Source organism: Vipera berus (assembly GCF_964194415.1).
Source record: "Vipera berus genome assembly, chromosome: 13".
NCBI classification, from domain to species: Eukaryota; Metazoa; Chordata; class Lepidosauria; order Squamata; family Viperidae; genus Vipera; species Vipera berus.
Window position 1 is genome coordinate 6,503,406 of NC_138216.1, and position 27,441 is coordinate 6,530,846.

General features: G+C 44.3%; 1 long non-coding RNA gene across 1 annotated transcript; it reads right to left on the reverse strand.

Annotated features, from left to right (window-relative positions):
- Positions 1–1,297: 1,297 nt before the first annotated feature.
- LOC308674157 lies at positions 1,298–26,406 on the reverse strand. Its single transcript, XR_014027815.1, has 6 exons — positions 25,519–26,406; positions 23,313–23,426; positions 22,794–22,851; positions 9,930–10,019; positions 9,291–9,454; positions 1,298–2,746 (listed from the first exon to the last, which is right to left on the reverse strand). It is a non-coding gene; the product is annotated as an uncharacterized lncRNA (long non-coding RNA).
- Between the last annotated feature and the right edge of the window lie 1,035 nt (positions 26,407–27,441).

A 27,441-nucleotide genomic window follows, 5' to 3' on the forward strand; every position in this document is an offset into this window, starting at 1 on the left:
AGGTGCTTTGGAGAATAGCCTTACCCCCTCTTCTTTGGGGCAGCCCCTGAGATATTGGAACACTGCTATCATGTCACCCCTAGTCCTTCTCTTCGTTAAAGTAGACATGCCCAATTTCAGCAACCGTTCCACAAGAATCTGAACTACGAATGGTCAAGGCAAATTGGCAGTAGAGAAGAGTCAATGGAATTCAAGGTGGGCTGGACTTAAATCTTAGCGCAAAGGGACTTGAGACCGATGACGTATTTGACTCCTCACCTCTAAAGATAAACCCAATTTCTTTTTGCCTTGGAAGAAATTGTCACGACAACATTTTCCTCCTCTTAAACGGAACCAGAGCTTTTCTTTTCCAAGCTTTTAAAACTCCATTTTGACACCAAACCCCACCCCCAACCACAGGTTTCTCTCTTCCTTCTTTCTTACACTTCGGCAAGCAAATCCTCACACTTTTTAAGCCGCGGATGAAAAATGTAATATTTATGCGGACATTAATTGCATAATTTGGGATTCCTATCTGTGATTTGAAAGGTGGTGTAATATGTGAAGATTTATAACCCTCCTAATGCACAGCAATCACTTCTCTTTAGTGTATATGGAGCTCATCTTTTTCCCTGACATTAATTTTTTATTCCAGATATGGATTTCAATTCACCATTTAGCGTTTTTCCCCTCCTCCTGAAATAATGGATAGAGGGGGAGAGAGAGAGAGAGAGAGAGATAAAAAGGCTTTCTATATGAGGAACTCTGACGATTTAATTTTGAATAATCGGGTGAATAGAGAATGCAGCTAGTTCTCGTCTTATGACCACAGCGGAGGCCAAAATTTCTGCTGCTAAGCGAGACAGCAGTTAAGTGAGCTTTGCACCTGTTTTACCACCTTTCTCGCCAATTCATTTGTTCAATGAATCACTGCAGTTGTTAAGTGAGACACACGGGTTGTTAAGTGGATCCGGCTTCCCCTTCCTCGTCAAAAGGTCGCAAAAGGGGACGCTGCGACCGTCACAAATAGGAGTCAGTTGCCAAGCCTCTGAATTTTGATCACGCGACCACGGGGATGCCTCAACGGCCGTAAGTGTGAAAAATGGTCGTAAGTCCCTTTTTTTCAGTGCCGTTGTAGCTTCAGGCGGTCACTAAATGAACTGTTGTAAGTTGAGGACTTACCTGTGTGGAACAAAGGTTTTCTCTCTTTTTTTTTAAAGACAGCTCTGGCTTCGTGAGATTGGGGGCCAACTCACCCGTTGTGGCTGGTCCTGTCATTTGGGACAAGTGATATGTGTTTGTGTTTGTGTGTGTGTGTGCATAGGTGCACACACACACACACACACACACTCACTCACACAGAGATGCAGCCCAAAATATGCAAATGCCCTTTTAAAAGTCTGCAGGAGCCTTGGTGGAGCAGTGGGCTAATGCCTCCTTAAGTAACACCAGCTGCCTGCCATTAGTGCAGGTTCGCGTCCCACCAGGCTCAAGGTTGACTCAGCCTTCCATCCTTCCGAGGTAGGTAAAATGAGGACCCAGATTGTTGGGGGCAATAAGCTGACTTTGTAATAATGCCGCTTGGGGGGGGGGCGAAAGCCCTAATAAGCAGGCATATACATAGAATGAAGGCTACTGCTAAGCTTGTAAGCCGCCCTGAGTCTTCGGAGAAGGGCGGGATATAAATGGAATTAAAATAAATAAATAAATAAATAAATAAATAAATAAATAAATAAATAAATAAATAAATGGGATTAATGAAGTGATCTTCTGCTCCCACTCTTTTAAAGGTCCATTTTAAAAACCTGCATCCCTTTTCATCCCCAAAGTTGCCCGTCGTCTTATCATTTCGGTGAACGTCTCCTTCCAATATTACATCACTTTTTAATGACCTATCCCCTTACCATTCTGATTAAGAGAAAAATGAGGGAAAAGGTGCGTTAAAAAAACAAAAAAAAAAAACCCAGGCATTTTCCATCTCATTCTGTTAGGAAGGAACACTTTAAAAAAAAACACACACGGAAAAAAACCACCCTTGCTTATAGCTGTCGTGTCATTGAAAGGAAGTTGTTTTTAAAGCCCTTGTGTTATTCGCCGATGGGTGTTTATTCAGGCAGGCGTACTTGCAGGTTTTTTCTGCAAAAGGATTTAGCGAATTTTAACGTCTTAGGTCCCTGCCTTGCACATCAGGAGACTTGCAGATGTTGGGGGTGGTGGTGTCCAACACTGGAGGTTTTTTAAGAACAGATTGGACAACCATTTGTCTGAAATGGCATAGGGTCTCCTGCTCAAGCAGGGGGCTGGACTAGATGACCTCCAAGGCCCCTTCGAACTCTGTTACCGGTATCCTGTTATTCACCTCTGCCCCTGCCCAAGAGTGGAAACGGGAATCCTGGTGACTTTAAAACGGGGCACACAAGTTGAGCATGACATATTGTCCGTGGATCAATACCAAGTTGCTCATTGTTATTCCGTGCGGGATGCCTCAAGTTAATCCTTCGAGAGAGACGCCAAAGGACTTGTCAAAAGTGTTTCTCCTGCTGGGATTCTGACAGGCTTCCGATAAGAAAGAGTGACAGCTGCTTGGATATGGGAAAGGTGTCAGGCCTTGTTGTCAAGTTGAGCACAACTGTTTCCCCTTTGGATGGGCTTTTCGTTCCGAGGTGTCCTCTCATTGAGATGTTTTGATAGAAGGAGGCTTGTGGAAAGGATTAACGGTCCTGAGGATTGCAATCTATTCCTTCCTTCCTCTAAACCAGCTCTTCTCCTGCAAAAATTATGGGGAAAGGCAGGCTGGGTTTCTGTATTCTGTTATGGAAACCAAAATACAGGAAGATTCAAGAAATCCTTTCCAGAAGTCAACTATACCCCAGTCAATAAACTACCAACTCGGACAAACAATCAAACATTGAACAACAGCTTCTAAGTGACTGATTCTAAATCGAGGACTTCCTGGGTGGTCAAAAACTCAGAAGCAATGATGAGTTTCGGTAAGGATGGATAGAATAGCCAGAAAACCCCAAACTACATCTGGTCTGGAAAATTAACTTCTAGAAAACTGTTGGACTGTCCCGACAAGGAGAAATGGAACTTTCTGGATATTCCAGAACATTCCATTTCTCCTTCCGGGACATTCCAACCTTTTCCAGATCATCCCATTCCCAGAATGGCAGCTTTTTCTGGTCTCATTACCCAAACAATAAAATTATGAATTCCTAATAGTGACTTGAGAGGGACACGGTGGCTCAGTGGGTTAGGACGCTGAGCTTGTCGATCAGAAGGTCGGCAGTTTGGCGGGTCGAATCCCGAGTGCCGCGTAACAGAGTGAGCGCCTGTTACTCGTCCCAGCTTCTGCCAACCTAGCAGTTCGAAAGCACGTAAAAATGCAAGTAGAAAAATAGGGACCACTACGGTGGGAAGGTAACAGCGTTCCGTGCGCCTTTGGCGTCTAGTCATGCCGGCCACATGACCACGGAGACGTCCTCGGACAAGCGCTGGCTCTTCGGCTTGGAAACGGAGATTTCCTAGAGTCGGAAATGACTAGCACGCATGTGCGGGGGAACCTTTACCTTTTAATAGTGACTTGACCATGCAAGTACAATTATCCACATTCGTAATAATCGTAATAGGAATAATCCATATTCTTCAGAATAGTTTATTTTTCCTGACAAAATGTCCAAGCTTCCTCTTTGATCTCTGGGCATGGTATCTGAGAATGATGGGCCCTGTTATCCACATACATCCATGCTGAAAAGAGTTGATGTCAACCATCTAGGTAGTTGCACACCACATCCATTCTCTGCCTACCATCACTCCAGCAGGGAATGATGGGAGTTGTGATCCCACGTAGCCATTTATTGTTAGAATACTTCTGTAGGTTTTTTGAACCTACACCTCCACCTTTCATCCTTTCCACCTAAGCTTCTTCTTACTAATTAGCTACAAAACATTTCCAACGCGCTACACCCAGATCGATCGGCTGAAAACCATGGGAGAAACTGTCAATAGCATGATATATAGGCTAATTTAGAGCCAACCCCTTGGAAAGTTATTTCCAGAATCACTTGAAATTCAGGAAGAGCCCTCCGTGTTGTGTTGTGAGAGATGGGAGGGATGTTATTATTGTTACTATTTTTTTAAAAAAAAAGAAGGATGTCACTAATATCTGTCTAGAGGTTGCTGTGGGAATGACCTAAAGGCCAATCCTACAAGATTTTAGCAAATGGTACATTATGTTATTTCAGGAGTGAACTTTTCATGTCTCTTTGCTTTATTTGAATATTCCACTTATGAAAATATATGGGGTGATTTCTCCAAAGGGAAACTTCCCTGACCTTTCGTTTTATTTTTTTCAGACAAGACAATGAGACCAGCTTTTTTAAAAAAAAAACACAACACCTCTCCTGTTTTGGGGCTATAATAAGAAAACTTTAACAACCCAACTCCCTAAAAAAAACACACACACAACTTGTTTCCCCTGAAAAAAAGAGCAAAAAAAAAAATCTAATGCCTCCTGAGCAGAATTTGGTAAAAACAGCAAACGTTTTTCTCTCAACAATCAGAGAGTTGCAAGGTGTGTATGTTTAGAATGCCCTCACCCCTGTCTTACAGTTTATAAAACTGTTTTTACTGTATTTTAAGGGCTTTCTTTTCGTTAGGAGGGTTGTTTAGCTTTGTCTTTTAATTGGGTGCGCTGCCCAGAGTTGCAAACGTGAAATGGCAAGAGCTACATAAAGTCGATATAAATAAATAAATAAATAACTCCACCACCGCCAATACCACCACCACCACTAAAGGATGGACTAGGGACGCGGTGGCTCAGTGGGTTAGGACGCTGAGCTTGTCGATCAGAAGGTCGGCAGTTTGGCAGGTCGAATCCCGAGTGCCGCGTAACAGAGTGAGCGACTGTTACTCATCCCAGCTTCTGCCAACCTAGCAGTTCGAAAGCACGTAAAAATGCAAGTAGAAAAATAGGGACCACTCCGGTAGGAAGGTAACAGCGTTCCGTGCGCCTTTGGCGTCCAGTCATGCCGGCCACATGACCACGGAGACGTCCTCGGACAAGCGCCGGCTCTTCGGCTTTGAAACGGAGATGAGCACCGGCCCCTAGAGTCGGAAACGACTAGCACGCATGTGCGGGGGAACCGTTACCTTTACCTTTACCTAGAAAACTTTAGGGAAGAAGTACACTCTCTTTTTTCTTTTCTTTTCTAAAGAGCAGATTTGAGCAGAACTATTAGCCGCAACCATTTCCAAGGTCAAGGCTGCCATCCTGCAGTCCTCCAGCCGTTACGGCGACACTCCGCAATAAGTATATTAAGAGATTAAATTGCTCATCTCTTTTTCTGCTCATCAGAGGCGATCCCTGCTGTTCTTGGCGACTGAACGAGGGCCAGAAACTGGCAGCGCCGCAAACTTTTGAAAGTAGCAGCCCAGCAGGAAAGCTGACAGTCACCTGGCGGTGTCAGGGGATAAGGTGCCATCAAGGCCCCAGGAAGGCAAGCTGCCTTTTAGAAGAGGTTGAATGGGACGCTTCAGGAGCTAGTAATTCTGAGGCGTCAAGCGTTCTTAAAGGCTGAGGCAGGGGTTTGTCTTCCCCCCCACCCCTCCACCCCGGTTCAGCTGCTGCCAGAAAAAGAAAAAAAACCTGAAAGAGGACTGGCAGAACCAAACTAAGTTTTGCTGAAGTAAATAAGTTTTTTTAAAAAAAAATAATAAAAAGCAAAATAGTAAAAAGTAAAATACGGTAAGTGGATTAAACAAAGATTTAAAAAAGCAAATAAGTGGAGGCTGGGCGAAAGGGCTGCTTTATAGCAAAACCCCTTGAAAGCAACTCCTAGAATTAGGGATGCAACAGACAAAACAGTTCCAATCTGTTTAATGTAAAAACCTCCTTGAGTTGCCTCCAGTGTTATAACTTCACTAATGTAGGATTGGATGGATGGATGGATGGATGGATGGATGGATGGATAGACAGACAGACACAGACAAGATAGATAGACTAGATAGATAGATAGATAGATAGATAGATAGATAGATAGATAGATAGATAGATAGATAGATAGATAGATGGATGGATGGATGGATGGATGGATGGATGGATGGATGGATGGATAGACAGACAGACACAGACAAGATAGATAGACTAGATAGATAGATAGATAGATAGATAGATAGATAGATAGATAGATAGATAGATAGATAGATAGATAGATAGATGGATGGATGGATGGATGGATGGATGGATGGATGGATGGATGGATAGACAGACAGACACAGACAAGATAGATAGACTAGATAGATAGATAGATAGATAGATAGATAGATAGATAGATAGATAGATAGATAGATAGATAGATAGATGGATGGATGGATGGATGGATGGATGGATGGATGGATGGATGGATGGATGGATGGATGGATGGATGGATAGATAGATAGATAGATAGATAGATAGATAGATAGATAGATAGATAGATAGATAGATAGATAGATAGATAGATAGATGGATGGATGGATAGATAGATAGATAGATAGATACAGACAGACTAGATATAGATAGACACACACACACACAGACACACACAAGATAGATAGATAGATAGATAGATAGATAGATAGATAGATAGATAGATAGATAGATAGATAGAGATGGTAGATGATAGAGAAATAGATGATAAATAGATACAGAGATACTATAGATAGACAGATGCTGTAGCTAGATAAAAATAGTTACAGATAGAGATGATAGAGCTAGAAAAAGAAATAGAGATAGAGAAATAGAGATTACAGATAGAGATCTGATTTTTATTCTCTCTCTCTCTCTCTCTCTCTCTCTCTCTCTCTCTCTCTCTCTCTCTCTCTCTCTCTCTCTCTCTCTCTCTGATAGCAGTCTTCCAATATTTGAGGGGCTGTCACAGAGAAGAGGGGTGTGTGTCATCCTATTCTCCAAAGCATCTACGGGAAGGGTGAGAAGAAATTGAGGGAAGGATCTTAAAGAAAGAAGCAACCTAGAACTAAGGAGAAACTTCCGGATGGTTAGAACGATTTATCAGCAGAGCGGCTGGTCTCCAGAAGTGGGTGGCTGCCCCATCACTGCAGGTTTCAAGAAGAGCCTGGGCCACCCTTTGTCCGAAAGGGCATGGGGTCTCCTGCTTGGGTGGGGGTGGGGAGGTTGACGAGAGTACGTCTGCCATCCCTCCCAACCCTTATTATTCTGTTCTGTTATTCTGTTCTTCTTTCTACTTTCACGTGTCTCCATCCCGTCGAGCTCAAAGTAAGTCCGGAATGGCAAAGGCCTTGCTGAGATGGTGCGACTCTATTTTAAAGGATCACGAATATCAAAACTGAGGGTCCGACACTAAAATCTGTAACTCCATCAGTTTTAAGAAGATAAAGCTACTTCAAACAACAACAACAACAACAACAAACCCTCTTGTTCTTTATTTGTTATGTCCCTGAAAAAAAATAATAATTGCTTATAATAATAATAATAATAAAGTTGGAAGGGACCTTGGAGGTCATCTAGTCCAACCCCCTGCTCAGGCAGGAAACCCTATACCATTTCAGGCAAATGGCTGCCCAGTCTCTTCTTAAAAACTTCCAGTGTTGGAGCATTCACCACTTCTGGAGGCAGGTGGTTCCACTGGTTAATTGTTCTGATTGTCAGGAAATTCCTCCTTAGTTCCAGGTTGCTTCTCTCCTTGATTTGTTTCCATCCATTGCTTCTTGTCCTGCCTTCAGGCACTTTGGAGAATAGCTTGACTCCCTCTTCTTTGGGGCAGCCCCTGAGATATTGGAACACTGAACAGAATAGCACAGTTGGAAGGGACCTTGGAGGTCATCTAGTCCAACCCCCTGCTGAGGCAGGAAACCCTATACCATTTCAGGCAAATGGCTGCCCAGTCTCTTCTTAAAAACTTCCAGTGTTGGAGCATTCACCGCTTCTGGAGGCAGGTTGTTCCACTGGTTAATTGTTCTCACTGTCAGGAAGTTTCTCCTTAGTTCCAGGTTGCTTCTCTCCTTGACTAGTTTCCATCCGTTGCTTCTTGTCCTGCTTTCAGGTGCTTTGGAGAATAGCTTGACTGCCTCCTCTTTGTGGTAGCCCCTGATAGCTTTAAGGGGTTGTTTTATTCCTACTTCAGTGTTTGTCTTCAAGGATTTAAGCCTCGTTTCCCAATGATTTCATTAAGGATCGGATTTTCTTGGTAAAGTGCCTGGACAGAGCAACACAGGGAAAAATGCAAAATAGCAAAGAGATAAATAACTCTCCTGGCTCTCTTCCAGCAATTCTGTTGGAGAGTGACTCTCTTTAAGGAGTTGTCTATCTCCTTCTCCGCCCCCACCCCCCAGTTACCGGGGCCCGGCCACCTTGCCATTCCTCACTTCAGGAGGTTGCTAAAAGAACTCATTTGTCTCCACTCGGAGAAATTTAATCTCTGACCTTTATTTATGACTCTCCCAATTCCCCAAACAATCAAGGCAGGAAAGGGAAAGAGCTCTATCGACAACCCGTTTGATTTCCATCTGTCATGCCTCCCTTCCATGTTGGCATGTGGACGTGTCCAGGATGGAGTTGCAAGGTCAAGTTGATTGGCAAGGCCTCTGGGTGGGAAGGTGGGAGAAGCTCCCGTCCTTTTGGTCTTCTTCAAGAGGCGGTCTTGAGATGGTCTTGCCAAATAGCAGAGGGAAGACACATAGGTATACATATATAAAAATCACCTCAATCTCTCTAAATAAAAGGTGCAGGCAGTCCTCTCTTTATGACCACCGTTGAGCCCCAAAGGATGTGATTCTTTTTATTATTATTATTTTAATTCCATTTATATCCCGCCCTTCTCCGAAGACTCAGGGCGGCTTACAAGCTTAGCAGTAGCCTTCATTCTATGTATATGCCTGCTTATTAGGGCTTTTACACACACCCCCAAGCGGCATTATTACAAAGTCAGCTTAATTGCCCCCAACAATCTGGGTCCTCATTTTACCTACCTGGGAAGGATGGAAGGCTGAGTCAACCTTGAGCCTGGTGGGACTCGAACCTGCACTAATGGCAGGCAGCTGGTGTTACTTAAGGAGGCATTAGCCCACTGCTCCACCAAGGCTCTTATGGTACCGTCGTGATCGTGTCTTCTTCTCTCCAAAAATGTAGCACAAAGCCTGGTCCTCTGCCAATTCTGAATGCAAAAATGTCCTTCCATTGAATAGCTCAAATCCCTTGTCTAGGGGATTCGTCACAATTTTGATTTGATTGATTTTGTATCCTGCCTGTAATTTTTACAAATAACTCAAGCCAGCAAACATATCCAACATACCTTCCTTCTCCTTCTCTTCTCCTTTTTCTTCCCCTTTCTGAGTTCCCCAAAGCTCTGAGGTTTTCAGGCACCATTTATGGTCGAACCACAATTCATAACATCGGAAAAACCATCATTCATAGCAGCCGTGCTTGATCGTCTCAAATTTATGCTTGGCGACAGCCCTCATTTCAAAAGAAGACAGGAGACATAGCGTAAGGTTTTCTGAAACCTAACCAGGATCGATGCTAACCATGTTTAGCAACTTATGGGAATGCTCCTGCTATGCTTTGACCCGATTTGGTTGAATGTGTATTAATACTACAATCACTTTGTTCTTCAACTCTCCCACTCTTCCCGTTTGCAACCCCAAGTGGATTGCCTCGTTGCTTAACTGTTTCAGATTCTTTGCTTACGCATGAGTTCATTGATCATAATTAAATGCAGCAAAACATCAATAGCTCACCAGCTGAGGCAGGCCAAGCATTCACAGCTGACTGCTTCCATGCGCACTACAATAAAAATTCTTCTTCAACTTCCATTGAGAGTGAGATAGGCAGTGCAATAACTTAATAAAGAGATCCTGAGCTACTCTCCATGTTTCATTTCCCATGGCTAGTAAAATCCATGCTTTTGTTCACTGAAGGAGAAGGAGCTTACCGCCCACAGGTAAGTTCGACAACACATCAACAACAATATTGTTTCCCCATTCATCTGATTGCCACTTGTCAGCCGAGAAGCTGGATTCCCCTTTTGTACAAGAGAAGTTTGCACGTTAACCCAGAAGAAAGGAAAACAGAATTAGCGTCAGCGGTGTAATCTACTTTACTTTTAATATGAACTTGAATGTGGAAGGCTGAGTTAACTGTGAGCCGGTCGGGATCAAACTGCTGGCAGTGGGCAGAGTTAGCCTGCAATACTGCATTCTAACCACTGGGCCACCAGGACTCTTAAGAGCTTAGAAACTCTTCTGAATTTCCCAGCAGCTCCTAAAACAGTGGAAGGACATCCTATTTTCCTCACGACGACCCTATAAGGGGAGTTGGTCTGAGAGTGATTGATCCAAAAGTGATCCAACTGGCTTTTCACAGCTAAGGCGGGACTAGAATTTGCAGTCTCCTGGTGATTGGTCCCAAGTCACCCACTGGCTTTCATGCCTAAAGCTGGGCTAGAACTCACCAGTCTCCTGGTTTCTAGCCTGGTATCAAACTGGCTCTTCTTAAAAGAACTAACGACAACAACAACACAACAGAATTCTACTCTGCCTACCCTAATTTAACCTAGCTGAGCTCATACATTGCAGTCCTCATTTTTTAAGCCACCCTTCACGTCTCAAACCCGTGTCAAACCCACAAAACGCAGAGTGCTTAACTTAATCCTTGAACAGCTCTTGAGAGGCCCATAAAGTGCTCTTTACCAGCCCTGTTAGCAATGCCAAGGAGAAACCCTCCGTAATGTCCTCCTGAAAATTTCCACCCCTGATTTACAGCTCTTACGATGGTAAAAGAGGAGGCCTACAATTTATTAATAATGATTTAATCAAGCTTGGACAGGACAGCCTTTGAGGAACGCAAGAAGGACTTGGATTACATGCGAATTTAGAACTAGGGTTTCTCCTGTGAACAGCTTCCGTGGCACATTTAATCCGATGCTTTTATGACACGGGATTACAGTTTAAAGAGTGACAGTGGAACCACTTAATTAATTCCCGTTAATTTTATTAAGAGACTTCGCGCATGAGTCAGCCTCCCAGGAGGGCAAGGATCCTTCTGATGTTCATTCACCAAAGCCAGACCAGACCTTCCTGATAATTAATAGCAGTGTTATCAGCCTGGCAGATATTGATTTGCATATCTCCCTTGGACCTTGTTAGAAATTTTCATATACTCTCTTGCCTTTCAGAACAAGTGCAAAGTCTGGAGGGGGGGGAGGAAAAAGCAGGTTACCACGGTGACTGAAGATTTTTGGCTGACCCTTGGTGAGGGCTCTTTTCCTCCATCCCAGCATCATTAGCCAGTGTAACACAAAGTAGGGTGTCTCCTAGCAGCCAAAATCTTGCCAGTTACCCCGGCGTTGAAGTTTTTGAGCCTAGGTACAGGAGTTGTCCAGTATTGTTCATCTAACTGGTTCTGATTCAGTGTGTCAGGAGATTTGCTTTGGAAATATATTCACAAGATATTTTTTTTTTTGCTGCAGTTCTCGCTTACTTTGAGGGGACGGAGGAAGGAGAAGAGAGGAGAGGGAAGGGGAGGGGAGAAGAGGAGAGGGTGAATGGGAGAGGAGAGGAGGGGAAAGGAGAAAGGAGAAAGAGAAAGAGAAGATGTTCGCAAAGGGAAGCTTTAGACTGATAACTCTTGCCTTCTTTTTCGCCCACTCAAGTTCTTCTCCGGGTGTGAAGCTGTGCTGAGCTGCCTCTAATCAAAACCTTACCTACACATGTTACAAAACAACAACGATAGGGGGAAAAAAAAACCTGAAAGAGGGGAGGGGTCCAAAAAATTTTTTTTTAAAAAGGAGCAGGGACGTAGCCAGAAGCTATTCTGTCGAACATGTCTTTTGCCTGAGGCCTTTCGGCATTTCTCCTCTTGTTTTTAAAGTGGTTTTGGAATGTAACTGAATGGAAGATGCCACAACCATCTGCTGGCTTCTGTTAAAAGGGCTGAGTGGAAACTGCACTAATGAATTCTTACGTGGACCTGCCTTGACCCCGCCCCTCCCTCCCTCCCTCTAGATTGAATCAAAGAAAAAAAAAGCCTTCGTGAAGACAAAAAGACTCAATTACCCCAGGTGCATCAAGCACAGAATTAAAGCCTTCTCAGCTTTCAAGTTCGGGTTTTCTTTTTTTGTGGTGCAATTTTTGCCCCACCTTTAAAAAATAATAATAATAAAGGAAAACAAACACTGCTCTCATAAATAAACCACGTTGATAAGAAGCCCGTGCTTCTAGACTGGCGAAAACTAAGCAGCGGGTGATGTTATTACAAATAAACAACTGGATCAGAAGGTCAACGTTTTATTTATTCAGGATCTCCGAGGCTGGAATCAAAGATGAATCCTGAGGAGTTGCAATAACGGGCAGCAAGATCAGAAATAAGGCAGTGAAACAATATGTTGAGCTGGAAAACTAAGTAGCTGGCAGAGGAGGGCACCATCCTTAATTACGAATAAATATTGATGTCAACATCCATCTCGAAGATCCAAATAAAAGACCAGGTTCATTCCGTTTCCGAAATTCTTACTGTTTATTGAATACACGACATGGCAATATTGAAGCAGAACTAACTCCGAGGTTCCCAGATACCAAGTCATAGAATTAAACAATAATCTCTCCAGCCAAAACACCAGCCTCTCACGTAGTCCCTGTAAACAATTTCACTTTGTTATGGGAACCGTCTGCTTCTCCTCCACACCTGCTGCAGTGTCCTTGAAAATGTTTCAGGCTCTCACAGTCTTCAGTGGAATCATAGAAGTTTCGTTTCTCCATCTAACCACTTCTAAAGCAACACCTCTACACACACACACACACACACACACACACACACACACACACACCAACTCTAATGGCAAGTTGAAACAAAAAGGCACGTAGCTGCCAAAGTTTCATTCTTGACAATTGAGTTGTATTTCATTTTAAGCACTCACGGGAAGATGTTCATGCAAAGTGGCACTTGAACTTTGGGTGGGAGGCTGTTCCACCAGCTGGGGGACAGCCCAGAAAGACACTGCTTTTGGTACTCTACCTGTGGGGTCCTCAGTGCCCTACAATTCAACCCTAAGCCACAAATACGGTATTCCATCAGTGCCCTATTTTTCTCACCTTGCTTGTGTGGGGAACCCTCAAGCTTCTACACTGGAATGATCCTACTTGATAGGTTAGTTCCATCCGAAGGTGGGAATTCTGCAGTCATCTGGGGGCTGAACCATGAAGGACTTGAAAAGTGAGGGCCAGACCTTCAAACTGCAACCAAAACCCCCTTTTTGGGCCTGGGAAAGATTACACAGAAGCTAGGAAAGTTAGCAGGAACAAGCAGTGAAGAGATAAGAGGCATTTCTTAACTTCTTTCCTAAGTGATGGACAAGTACTCCTCGCTTACCAACGGCCTCGCTTAGCATGCTGCATGAACCCAGTTAGGTGCGCCTCTGCTCCATAAACTCCATTTCAGCAAACCACAATTTAACAAGGACCAAATGCAATCCTGTCACTCTGCATTTTATCCCCTGAAGATCGCAGCCAAATTAAACAAAAACACAAACACAACAGCGTAGGCTGTGGGCTGTATGGAAATCAAGCGCTTCCTACTTTCAAGAGCATTTGGATTCAATTTTTAATGAGACTGGCAAACAATTACTGCTGCAAATAAGAGTAAATAAAGAAGAAAGAGACTGTGACAGCCTTATAGCTCGACTCCGCAAATTAAAGAAATGCAAACAAAGGCACAATTTTAGGACCGAAGAGGGGGGGAAAAACGAGAGAATTTTTCTTCCATTTGGCATTTCCTGGGGTTGCATTGACTTAGAGCATTGGCACAACTTCCTTAATTAATTTAATTATTCAAATCTTTGCTGTTCAGCCAAAGGAGGGGGTGCCTCTCCTTTGACTGCAGAACTGCGTTCTCTTTTTGTTTTACCCCCAAATTTGGGGGTTTTGTGGGGCGGTTTCCTGGAAAGAAACAGTCTGAATATTTGGGGCTCACATTCCTTAACCCTTCTTTCACAGTAACTGTATTCACTATCAATCTCTCTGACATTCGTTTTTCTCCTCTGGCTGTTTCTCAACTTAGTGAGAGACCTAGCAACCAGTCATACGAAGCTGGGCTCACGTTCCCACCGTTGTTCAGTGCCTGGCACATTGGCAGTGGTGGGATTCAAATAGGTGAACAACTGATTCTCTGCATGGATGCCACTTCCGGAAATCCATTCCAGGCCTGGGCAACGAAAAAATTAGCCACCGGTTCTGGCGAAGCGGTGCGAACCGGCTGAATCACCACCGCTGCACGCTGGGCAAACTCATCCTGCTGGTTCAACTGCGGTTCAGTCAAGTGTGTGAACCCAGGAAAGGATGAAGCTGGGTTAGTTCTCACCTTAGTTCATTTTGTTGGGAAGCTAGGCCCTTTGGTGGGTACCAGAGAGAGTGGCAACCGTGCCAAGAAAAGAGGGAGGAGAAAGTGGGACGAGCAGGAGAAAGATGTGGCAAGGGTAAACGTTTGGGGAATTAATGACCCCACGCACTGTGTGAGTGCAGACATGAGTGACTTGTGTAGCGGATGCTTCCTCTCTGCCAGCCCAGCTTCCTGCTTTGGCTCACCACCTTTCTCCTGCCCTTGGAGAGCAATAATTCACAGTTGCCTCCACTCTCGGCTGATTGCTCAAGGAAGGATTTTGAACCAGAGCCCAGAACGGCACTTACGAAGTGTCAGGATTTATAGATATGCAAAATAGCACATATTGATGTACCTGCTAACATCATCGGGAAGCAGAGAGCCAACCAAACATTGCCCCCTCCCTCCTCTTGTAGAATTGAGTTTTCTCTTCAAAATAGCACTCTACATGTTTGGGGTGCTTATTGCAATCAGAACAGGAGGAAAGCGAGGGGCAAGAATGGGCTGGATTGCCTAGACCAGGGGTCTCCATACCTGGCAACTTTAAGACTTGAGGACTTCAACTCCCAGAATTCCTCAGCCATCCTGGCAGAAGAATTCTGGGAGTTGAAGTCCACAAGTCTTAAAGTGGCCAATTATGGAGACCCTTGGGCTGGACTTCTGCCGCCTTCCCAACCCGCTGGGTTTTCTCCTGTTTTGCCCCTTTAGACAAACATTTCAGCAGAGGGAAACGCCTCCAAGGCTCTTCGAAGCTTGAACCTGCCGTCACTTAAAAATATTTATGTTTTCTTTCATCCATGTGAACTAGAAGCATCTTCTTCCCTTTCAGCTTTCCTCCCGTCTCTACAAATCCTGTCTTCCTTCAACACTTGCCCCGAATTAGGAATCACACCTAGGGTTTGGCCAAAAAGCCACACTACAGAAGTCTTGCCTTCAACTCAGCTGCTGCTTCAATCAAAGACAAGAAGAAAGAGAATCAGATATATATAGAGAGAGTGACATTATAAAAAGGTAAAGGTTCCCCCGCACATGCGTGCTAGTAGTTTCCAACTCTAGGGGCCGGTGCTCATCTCCGTTTCAAAGCCGAAGAGCCAGCGCTTGTCCAAGGACGTCTCCGTGGTCATGTGGCCGGCATGACTAGACGCCAAAGGCGCACGGAACGCTGTTACCTTCCCACCGTAGCGGTCCCGGTTTTTCTACTTGCATTTTTACGTGCTTTCGAACTGCTAGGTTGGCAGAAGCTGGGACGAGTAACAGGCGCTCACTCTGCTACGCGGCACTCGGGATTCGACCCGCCAAACTGCCGACCTTCTGATCGACAAGCTCAGCGTCCTAACCCACTGAGCCACTGCGTCCCCTAGTGACATTATATCAAGGCTTAAATGAACCATCAAAAATTCCAATTTTGTTTCCCCTTTCTTCTTCTTTTCCCTAATGATTTATAATTTGGAGAAAAGATGAATGTCCAATGCGATGTCATTAATGAGAATGTAAAGTTACTGCTTTAAAGCTTCCCCCGGGATCTTTCCAGTGTCAAATCAATTTGTAGACGGGGGTCCACAAGGCAGAAAATATCCAACGCTTCAATCAGCTTCTTCCTGCAGTTGGCAGAAGTTTCGTTCCTTGACCTCATTTTTTTTTCCCCTCATAGCTTTGATCTTCGATGACAGGGAAAACTCATTTTGTCCTCCGGACCGCATTGATTGGAAGCAGCCTTTGGAGATAAGCGCGCTAATTATTTTGTTGGAAATTTAATTAAATCTTTTCACTTAGGGATGAGGCACCAGTCCCTTCTGTGTACGCTCCACTTTCCTTGTTTTCTATTTCTGGAAAACTCCTAAAACTTTTCTAAGGCGAGCTGTTTGCAAAGAGGAGTGATTTGGTAGTTGACGGTTTACTTGCTAGATGTATATTCTTCTTCAGCTAGAAGCTAAGTCTTCCATAGGTTTTCTGATTTTTCAACACATTGGTGGAGCAGTGGGCTAATGCCTCCTTAAGTAACACCAGCTGCCTGCAATTAGTGCAGGTTCGAGTCCCACCAGGCTCAAGGTTGACTCAGCCTTCCATCCTTCCGAGGTAGGTAAAATGAGGACCCAGATTGTTGGGGGCAATTAAGCTGACTTTGTAATAATGCCGCTTGGGGGTGTGTGTGAAAGCCCTAATAAGCAGGCATATACATAGAATGAAGGCTACTGCTAAGCTTGTAAGCCGCCCTGGGTCTTCGGAGAAGGGCGGGATATAAATGGAATTAAATTAAAATAAATAAAATAAATTTGGCAATAGTCTTCCGAAAAGAAGGACGTGGTTTTTCCATGGCACTGATAAAAGGGACTTATGAACATTTTTTCACACTAATGACCATTGCAGTATCCCTGGGGTCACATCCTTTTGTCCTGGTTCCGACAGATGAAACTCTTCAAAGAACTTCGAGGCATTGTTTACCTTAAAGAATCTTTATTTGAGTAGCATAGCGTCGACGCTAACGCAGTCGAAGGCAAAATCTGAGTTCCCCTCCCCTGAGCACATAGTATCAAAGCACAGTTCCCTCCTCCAGTTAATAGTCATAAATCACATTCCCCAATTAGTTTGAAACGCAGGCTTCCCCTGCAGCTCTCCAGCCCGCCAATTCTTATCACCTCTTATTTCAATAACCTTGGTTCTCACACTAGGTTCAGTATTGTTATGTCTAGCTAAATTCTCATGCACATTCCTCCCCCCAGCATCATCTAACTCTAACTCTAAGAGTAAAACATAAGAAGAAAATGGCTGCATCTCCAACTGTTGTCAAAGCAAAAACATCCGACGTTAGCAGCGTTGACACCTTTGTTTGCGACCTTCTGACTAGCCAGGTTAATAGGGAAGCCAGATTCCCTGAGCAACGGTGTTATTAATTTCACAACTGCAGTGATTCACTTGGCAACTGTGACAAGAATAAAATGAGGCAAAACTCACTTAACCAAGGTCTCACTTAGCAACAGAAATTTTGAGCTCAGTTGTGGTCCTCATGAAAACAGAATACATCGTTCTACTCTTTTCCCCTGGCAGGGAATTCACTCCTCAAACAGCACTTGCACTGTGCCTTGGCCATTTTCATTCAGCTAGCTATCAAAAATCCAAGATCCTAGGCCAAACTGATCCTTTGTCAGCTTAGATTCCTGTAATGTATATCTTTCATAACAACTCTCTTCCTTGTCTGCCACCCTCCATATCATTCTTCGAAAGACATGAAGGAAAGACATGATAATTCTTCAGCTGAATTCCTTGCACGGCGAGATTCCTCCGCTATAAGTCAACTTCACATTTTGAAAGTTGTTGTCTCCATTCAGCCCTTGGGGAACGATCCATAACTCTTATCAAAACTGCCGAAAACTGCTAGATGTCAGTCGGCTTAGTTTGAGAAAAAGATTTCTCTTTCTCCCTGCTTTCTTGCCAAGGATTCAAAAAGACCTACCAGGAACTCTTGGAGGCACAAACGTCTCCAATTATTGTTTATCTATTACTGAAAATGCGCCGTTCAGTTACAAGCATTCACTTGGAAAAAGAACACAAGAGGGAACCCCAGAAATTGCAACCTGAGACATTATTTTGGCCTTCCTAATAAGGGTTGTAAAAATATGCCTGTTATTAAGAAGCTTCCATTTCGCTTTATCTGTGAATCAGCAGGGGGGAGAAAAAAAACACAACTCTTGCCATGCAAGCTTGGGGCAAAATTCATGTAGAACTTATTGAAATGTTGCACCGATGGCTTAATTGCGATTAAGAACAGATCAAAATAAGCAAATGCGACAGAGAGAAATGCAGCAGAATATGAATGAGATCTAACTTCATTATTCTGATTATTATTAATTTTATTTACAGCCAGTTTTGTGTCACTCGTTTCTGCTTTCTAGAACTCCTTTGATCCAGAACTGCCATCAATAAGATGCACTACTTTTTTGAACCTGGGAATAAAATGAAAACTGCAGTTCAAGTCCTAAAACAGATTTGCCTTAAAAAAAAAAGTCGGATAACTGATCCCAGTGCTTTTTTTGTAAAAGAAAAAGGTGCCGGAACTCACACATGTCATACAACCTGCCTTGGCTACCCTACAAGGTTCCATCCAAAAAAGGTGCCGGAACTCCGTTCTGAGCGTTCTATGAGAAAAAAAGCCCTGACTGATCCACTGATCTTTCTTGTTTAAAGCAGAACTACAACTCACAGTCTCCTAGTGATTGGGCCAAGATGGTTTAAGCTTTCATGCCTAAGATGGGACTAGAATTCACACTGGGCCAAAGTCACCAAGATGGCTTTCATGTCTAAGGCTAGACTAAAACTCTCAGACTCCAGATTTTAGGTCAGCACTTTTAACTACTACACCAAACTGGCAACACTAAATAATATGCAATTTTACTTTCAAGACCACCTCAAAAGGATTTCTATAGGGACAGGGCTGAAGATGGATGAATACTGGCATCACCATTTGGAAATGGTTACGCAACAAGGAGTGTGCAAGATGAATTCTTCTCAGATCTTTTGAAGGCTGTCTTTATGGCTTTTAAGTTCAAAAGTCCCTGTTGAATCAAAATAGGCAGGATAAATGATGCTTCCAAGGTCTCATCCAGAATTCAGTTCTGTCAGAATTTCTAGCCTTGAGGCAGGAAACCAGTCTGATCTGGGATTTCCAATCAATTCCATTCAGAAAAATTAGGCTTGAGCAAAGGGGTGACATGTCTAGTTCAATGAAGAGAAGGACGAGGGTTGATGTGATAGCAGTGTTCCAATATCTCAGGGGCTGCCCCAAAGAAGAGAGAGTCAAGCTATTCTCCAAAGTGCCGAAGGCAGGACAAGAAGCAACGGATGGAAACTAATCAAGGAGAGAAGCAACCTAGAACTAAGGAGAAACTTCCTGACAGTTAGAACAATTAACCAGTGGAACAACCTGCCTCCAGAAGCGGTGAATGCTCCAACACTGGAAGTTTTTAAGAAGAGACTGGACAGCCATTTGTCTGAAATGGTATAGGGTTTCCTGCCTGAGCAGGGGGTTGGACTAGATGACCTCCAAGGTCCCTTCCAACTTTTATTATTATTATTATTATTATTATTATTATTATTATTATTATTATTATTATTATTATTATTACCATCATCATCATCATCATCATCATTATTCATCTTTTGAGTCTCCAAATCAGAGCCAAATCAATTTGTTGGCGTCCATGTCAATTTTATGCGTTAGTTCAGAAGTCGGCGACTGATGGATCAAACTGCCTTTGAATAACATTCCCAAAGCGATTATTCATACAGGCATAAGAAAGGAATAGCTACAGATAGTCCCTGACCTACGACGCTAATTGAGCCCCAAATTTCTGTTGCTAAAATGAGACATTTTTAAAGTGAATTTTGCCCCATTTTACGACTTGGTTAAGCGAATCACTGCAGTTATTAAGTTAGTAACATGGTTGTTAAGTGAATCTGGCTTCCCCATGGACTTTATTTGTTGCAAAAGGGGATCACGTGACTCCAGGATGCTGTAACCATTATAAATATGAGTCAGTTGCCAAGCATCTGAATTTTGATCTCATGATCCTGGGGATGCCGCAACAATCATAGGTGAGAAAAACAGTCATAAGTCACATTTTCCGGTACCGTTGTAACTTTGAACAGTCACTAAATGAATGGTTATAAGTTGAGAACTACCTGTAATGAGATTTAGATCTTAGCAACGGTGGCATTAACCAAAATAAAGTCTGGTTATTGCAAAGAATCTTAAATGTTGGGTGTACGAAGCAGGTTTTGTTTAGGAAACTCGCTGAAAATTCTAACTACCCAACTTTTAACCATCTTGTGCAGGAGAAACAGGCTGTTAAAATTTACATACATGCCCATCAGCATCCTTACGCTTATTTACATATAAATAGCCCTGACCAGCCAGAAGCTAGCCACCCAACAACGGTTAACTTAATTTATCACCCTTTGGCAAGTGAACAGTCATTGGTTTCCTAGCACTTTAACCTTGGCAAACCCTTGGGGAAATAAAAATTAGATTGAGAGAAAATTACTGGTGGTGGAGAACATATAAAAGTGACAGTAGCATATATAAACCTCAGGCAGTAAAGGAATAATGTGTCATATTATTGTAGCTTGTCGTCCCGGGTTCAGAATTACTTCTGTGATATACACTAATGACATCTTTCTCTCTGTAATTCCCCACCCCCTACTCGGCAATCTGCCCTAGAGAATCTAATTCCTTAAGGAGGTCTTAAAAATATGTGCTGGGGGGGGGGGGAAAAGGGTGATCTCCTCATCCTGGGCGTAGTAGACTCGGTGCCCAACCAGTTTTAAGCATTATGGGAATTTTAGACCTTAGAAGGATCTTCTAGTCCAACCCCCTGCTCAGGCAGGAAACCCTATACCATTTCAGACAAATGGTTGTCCAGTCTCTTCTTAAAAATCTCCAGCGTTGGCACATTCACAACTTCTGGAGGCAGGCTGTTCCACTGATTAATTGTTCTCACTGTCAGGAAATTTCTCCTTAGTTCTAGGTTGCTTCTCTCCTTGGTTAGTTTCCATCCACTGCTTCTTGTCCTGCCTTCGGGCGCTTTGGAGAATAGCTTGACTGCCTCTTCTTTGGGGCAGCCCCTGAGATAGTGGAAGGCTGCTATTTTGTCCCTCCTCTTATGTCCTTCTCTTCATTAAACTAGACACACCCAATTCCAGCAACCGTTCTTTGTATGTTTTGGCTTCCAGTCCCTTAGCCATCTTTGCTGCTCTCCTCTGCACTTTTTTCCTTCTGACCTCATATCTTGATTAGAGACAGGCGGTCTTGCTCGCTTGATTTCTTAGCAAACTCACAATAATGCAGGCTATTGCCTTCCCTTGTTCCCATTGGCTGTTTGCATACATGTTTGCCCCATGTTTAAATGAACCAAGACTGAGTTGATTGCAGCTTTATTTCCTGGGACACGTTGAACTGTTGACTGACTAGGTAGGATAAGTTGTTTCGACATGCTGAGCTAAAACGAGCGGGTTGCGCATCCGTAGCTAATAGTAAGCAAAGAATAAATAAATAAACAAATAAATATAAGAAAGCTAATTGTGACGATTAACTGTTGTGGTGAAGCTTTGCAGAGCGTACTTAAGAGCCAATAAAATCCTCTAATAAATGCGGCGTTAATTAAGTTAGCCAAATAAGCCCATGACGTCCACTTAGAGACAGTAACCTGATTTTATGACTGGATGAGCTACTTTAACTTGGATGAGTCTGGGAAGATTATGGATAAAGCTTGCTTTTTTGTTTTTGTTTTGTCAAGAATTGCCTGGCCAATGAAAGGAAATGCTCCTCGTCTCATTAGGACGAAGCCTCAAGTTACTGGACCTCAGTACAAGAAACTTTATGTGGAAATGTTTCAACCAGTTCCTTCATTTTTGCAGTTGTGGTGGCGCAGTGGTTAGAATGCAGTACTGCAGGCTACTTCTGCTGCCTGCCGGCTGCCTGCAGTTTGATCCTCACGGGCTCAAGGCTGACTCAGCCTTCCATCCTTCTGAGTTCGGTAAAATGAGGACCCAGATTGTTGGGGGCACAGCTATAAAAACATTTAACAGACTAACAGAGTTGGAAGAGACCATGGGGGGGGGGGTCTTCTATTCCCACCCCCTACTCAAACAGGAGATCCTATATGCCATTTCAAACAAATGACTGTTCAATCCTGACCGGCTCAAGGTTGACTCAGCCTTTCATCCTTCCAAGGTCGGTAAAATGAGGACCCAGACTGTCGAGGGCCATAGGCTGACTCTGTAAACCGCTTTTGCACAAATGTACATAGTCCAGGATTAGGGTGGTCCTGGTTAGATCTTGGCTAAGAGACTGCAGGAAAATTTCACAACAATAAGGAGAGATTCAAAGGTTAAAATATAATAATAAAAAGTCTGGAAAATAAGCGGGTGGCAAACCACTACCGTATTTGGGGAATATTTCCCTTGAGCAAAGCATTCGAGAAGTGCCTTTTTCGGTCACCCTTTCTCAATCTTTGCTGCTGCGCAGATAGTCCTCAACTTACAACAATTCGTTTAGTGACCATTTGAAGTAACAGCAGCGCTGGGAAAAAGTGACTTATGACCGTTTTTCACAGTTACGACCGTTGCAGCGTCCGTGTGGTCACGTGATCAAAATTTAGACCCTTGGCAACTGATTCATACTTATGACGGTCGCAGCATCCCAGGGTGTGTGTGTGTCACGTGATCCCCTTTTGCAACCTTCTGACAAGCAAAGTCAATGGGGGGGAAGCCAGATTCGCTTAACAACCGTATTAATGACTCAACAAGTGCGGCGATTCACTTAACAAACGCAGCAAGAAAGGTCGTAAAATGGAGCAAGCCTCACTTAACAAACTGTCTCAGTCAGCAGCACAAATGTTGTGCTCAACTGTGGCCGTACGTCGAGGACTACCTTCATTTCCATTTGAAAGACCGCCGTGTTTCGTGTGCTCCTCTGCCTCGGACGCCTCCTGAACAGATGGAATATAGAGACAGTTTATGAAAAAAAGAGATCATTAATGGGACCCAATCAAGTCCAAGGTTGATTAATTTGACTGGAGGATTCAGAGACTCTATTAAAAATCATCCAAAGGGACCAGCAAACCCCATTGGAAATAACTGCCTCTTGTTATTTTTCTCTGATGATCTGGAATTCGGAAATAAAAGGCTGCAAGCCTAGACAGGATCTTGTGATGCAGAAGGATTAAGTCGAGTTTTACAGCTGCTTTCAACAACAAGATGCAGCGATTGAGCACTTGGGGCTGTGTCTGTGTAACTGGGGAATAAAACGGCTTATTATTTAATTCTTTCACTCTTTGTGTGTGTGTGTGTGTGTGTGTGTGTGTGTGTGTCTATTGCCTCCTCACCACCACATTTATGGAGCTGAAAAGGCAGTCAGAAGTTCATCATTTTCCAGATTTCGCATCGTTACCTTTTTATTCAGAGCTCAATGAGGCTCTTCTAATGAACGCGGGTCTTCTAATGAACGCGGGTGATCAGCTGCCCCAAAATCAGATGCCAAACCTCTGGTCCCTTGGCATTTTCCCTGGTGTAAAAGAGGAAGAATCGTGTGGGAATGAACCTGGGGCAAATTTAGACATCAGCTATCCTCCTAATTCAGGGGTGTCAAACTCAATTTCACGGAGGGCCGCATCAGCATTGCGGTTGCCCTCAGGGGGGCCGGGTGGGTATGGCCAGGGTGGGCGTGGCCTACTGGGTGGGTGTGGCCAGGGTGGGCGTGGCCTACTGGGTGGGCATGGCTAGGGTGCGTGTGGCCTATTGGGTGGGCGTGGCCAGCTCTACATCGTTGGCATCAAGGGTGCCTATGGGGGCCTGGGCAGGAGTGGGACAGATCTGAGGGTCTCTGGCAGGAGGAGGGTCTCTGGGCCAGGGCCAAGGCAGTGGGGGCCGTTCCCTCACTGTTTCCAGGATGGCTTCGCGGGCCACATGAAACCACTTCCCGGGCCAGATCCGGCCCCCGGGCCTTGTGTTTGACATGTCTGTCCTAATTGGAATGGAGAGTCCAAAACTCTTCACTGAATTTGAAACATCTTGGGCAAATAATCAGTTTAGATGCTGGAAAGGTTTTGTGTGTGTGTGTGTGTGTGTGTGTGTGTTTTCCCCCTGACAATTTGCTCAGGAAAAAATGGAAATTGACGGACAGTGAGAGAGTAAAACTTCTCTTTGCAGAAAGGGGGGGGGTAAAATAGTGGAACAGAAAAGAGGGTGCAAAAAAGGACAGGGGTCTCCAACAAGCTCAAGATGGTGGCCTTGAGGTGTCACAAAAATAACCTGACTGTTCAAAGTTACAGCGGCACTGAAATGGGGAACCTACCACTTGTCCTCGCACGTACAACCGTCGCAGCATCGTCTCAGAGAGCCATTTGATCAAAATCCGGGCCCTTGACAACCGGCACGTGTTGACAAGGGTTTGCAGTGTCTCAGAGTTCAGCGAGTGTCATTTTTATTTTTATTTTTATTTTAATTCCATTTATATCCCGCCCTTCTCCGAAGACTCAGGGCGGCTTACAAGCTTAGCAGTAGCCTTCATTCTATGTATATGCCTGCTTGTTAGGGCTTTCACACACACCCCAAGCGGCATTATTACAAAGTCAGCTTAATTGCCCCCAACAATCTGGGTCCTCATTTTACCTACCTCGGAAGGATGGAAGGCTGAGTCAACCTTGAGCCTGGTGGGACTCGAACCTGCACTAATTGCAGGCGGCTGGTGTTACTTAAGGAGGCATTAGCCCACTGCTCCACCAAGGTTTGACCTTCCCGGGTCAGTTTCCGACTCGCAAAAGTCAATGGGGAATTGCTTAACAACTGCATGGTTCGCTGAACAACCGTGGCAAAAAAAAAAAAGGTTTTAAAATCAGGCGTGACTCACTTAATAATCTATTTTATGGCCGTAAGTCGAGAACCGCCTCTCTCTCTCTCACACACACACACACACGTTAAGTGGGAAGGAGCGTTTATCCTCCTTCACCCTCTCTGTCTTTTGCTCAGTCCCTGGTCAAGCCAGGAAGATTTCTAGACCTCTTTTAGGAAGTTGAGCCCTTTGCTTCATGTAGTTTTTGCTTTCTTCAGTTAAACTCCCATGCATCTCTTCCCCCCCCCACACACACACACCTTTTCTACAGAGGCCTCAATTAAAACATTTACCACAGGAAACCATCTTGACTGGAGTGCGGATCCCATCATATCTGTTGCCTTTCCAAGAGTCTAGGTCAGGGGTGTCAAACTCAATTTCATGGAGGGCCGCATCAGCATTGCAGTTGCCCTCAGGGGGCCAGGTGGGCGTGGCCAGGGTGGGCGTGGCCTACTGGGTGGGCGTGGCTAGAGTGCGTATGGCCTGCTGGGTGGGCGTGGCCAGCTCTACATCGTTCGCATCAAGGGTGCCTATGGGGGCCTGGGCAGGAGTGGGACAGATCTGGGGGTCTCTGGCAGAAGGAGGGTCTCTGGGCCAGGGCCAAGGCAGTGGGGGCCGTTCCCTCACTGTTTCCAGGATGGCTTCGCGGGCCGCATGAAACCACTTCGTGGGCCGGATCTGGCCCCCGGGCCTTGTGTTTGACATGTCTGGTCTAGATATCTAAAGAAGCATTTTGATAGTTATTAATCAAGGCGGCTCAACTCACCTATAACCATGATCGCATTTAACAGCTCTTGCAAGAGAGAGGTCCCCTGATTCATCACCGGGGGTGAGTGGGGGGGGGAAACACCACACATTGTGAAGTTTACAAACGGAATGGTATGGACTTGCACAAAATGCCTCCTCAAAGGGCGGACCAATCCTAAAAGCAACAGTTTTGTAATGGTATGTGAAAATGACCTTGGGAGAGGAGAGGAAGAAATGTTGTTAAGGGAAGGGAAAGGAAAAGGAGGGGAGGAGAGAAAGAAGAGAGAGGAGAGGAGAGGAGGGAACAGAGGAGAGGAGAGGAGAGGAGAGGAGAGGAGAAGAGAAGAGAAGAGAAGAGAAGAGAAGAGAAGAGAAGAGAAGAGAAGAGAAGAGAAGAGAAGAGAAGAGAAGAGACCAGGACAGGACAGGACAGGACAGGACAGGACAGGACAAGAGAAGAGACCAAGGAACCCCCAGTGGCTTAATGGTCAGGAGAAGAGACTTAGGAAGGACCCACCCTAAATTGATCAGGCTTTAAAAAGGGACAGTGAGAAATTTATACTTTCAGACTTTCAAGATTCTGTTAATGTGCCCTTAAAATACTTAGCTCATCTGGCTGTGTTTCCTGTCTTGTCTACCCAGGAGGGCTGATAAACCACCATCTCATTTCAACCTGGACTGCAATGCAGACTAGCCTCCTCATGGTGGATCCTAGGCATCGCGACTTTGATCACGGCTAAATAATCCACATATGCTGGCTACTGGAGCCGACAAGGATCTCCCAGTGAGAAGCCGCAGCACGGATACTGAAAATTCTGTTACGCCACACGCAAAGTAAACAAATAGCGCCTTACATTTTTCAAGCTTCTGATTCTGGAAGCCTGGAAACCTCTCCTTCCAGAATCCAACCCCTTACGGGATGGAATGCTTTGTTCAAATAAAAAAGTGAAACTTTTCATTTCGTCCTGGGCTTCCTTGATGAGATAACCCTACAGGACTGAAGTGCAGTCGAACTGGCCCAGAGGAAGGGGGAGAAATAAAGCTTCCCCTTCGAGGGCCCATGAAGGAGTCCTTGAAAACGGAAAGCGCTGAACGAGAGAGATGACCATTTGAAGGACAAGGGGAAACTTCAAATCTTTCTCTCCCTCTCTCTCCCTCCCTCTCCCTCTTCCAACTGGTTGTACGGTTCGAAGATGCGAAAGAGCCTTACAAGATGCATATTTAAAGAACAAGCAAGAAATAAGTCACGGGAGTTTCAGTGGGTGCTTTTTTTCTTTCTTTCTTTTTTTTTTTGGAATTTAATTATCTTCCAAGTAATTATCTCTGGAGGAAGATAACTTGGCCCTCTCGTTATGTTACAACAGCCTTGTTTGCCCCCTCAGAGAAGAGACAAAGCCGGGTGGAATCTTAATGTAAAGGAGCTTGTTTGGCGAGCTGGGAAGAATGTTAAAAATGCTCGCAATTATAAAGGGCAGCTTGCTGGGTGGGGAGGAGAAAAAAAAAGGCTTTTTTTTTCCTCTTTGCTAAGCAGACCCACCTTTTAGACTTACGTAAATTGAAGGGATTTAACCAAACTTTCTTCCCAGGAAATGTGTTTAGGACTGCAAGTTTCTGATCCAGAGTACAGTACTTGCAACTGACTAGATTATCACATTCTACTAGGCTACAGATTAATTGGGGGGGGGGAAACTAACTAGGAATAAGATTCAGTTTTGAACCGTTTGAGAGCAAACCCCACTCGCTTCCAGCACTGATGATGGTTACCTAGTCAGGGAATGAAACATTTGCAAGAAAACCACCAAGCTCGGAGAGCACCAGGGATTCCACAGTCTTCTGCTTCCTCTTCCTCTTCCTTCTCCTCCTGCTCCTCCCTCCTTCTCCGCTACACAAGCCCCGCTCCCTTCTAGCACTGATGATGTTACCTAGTCAGGGAATGAAACGT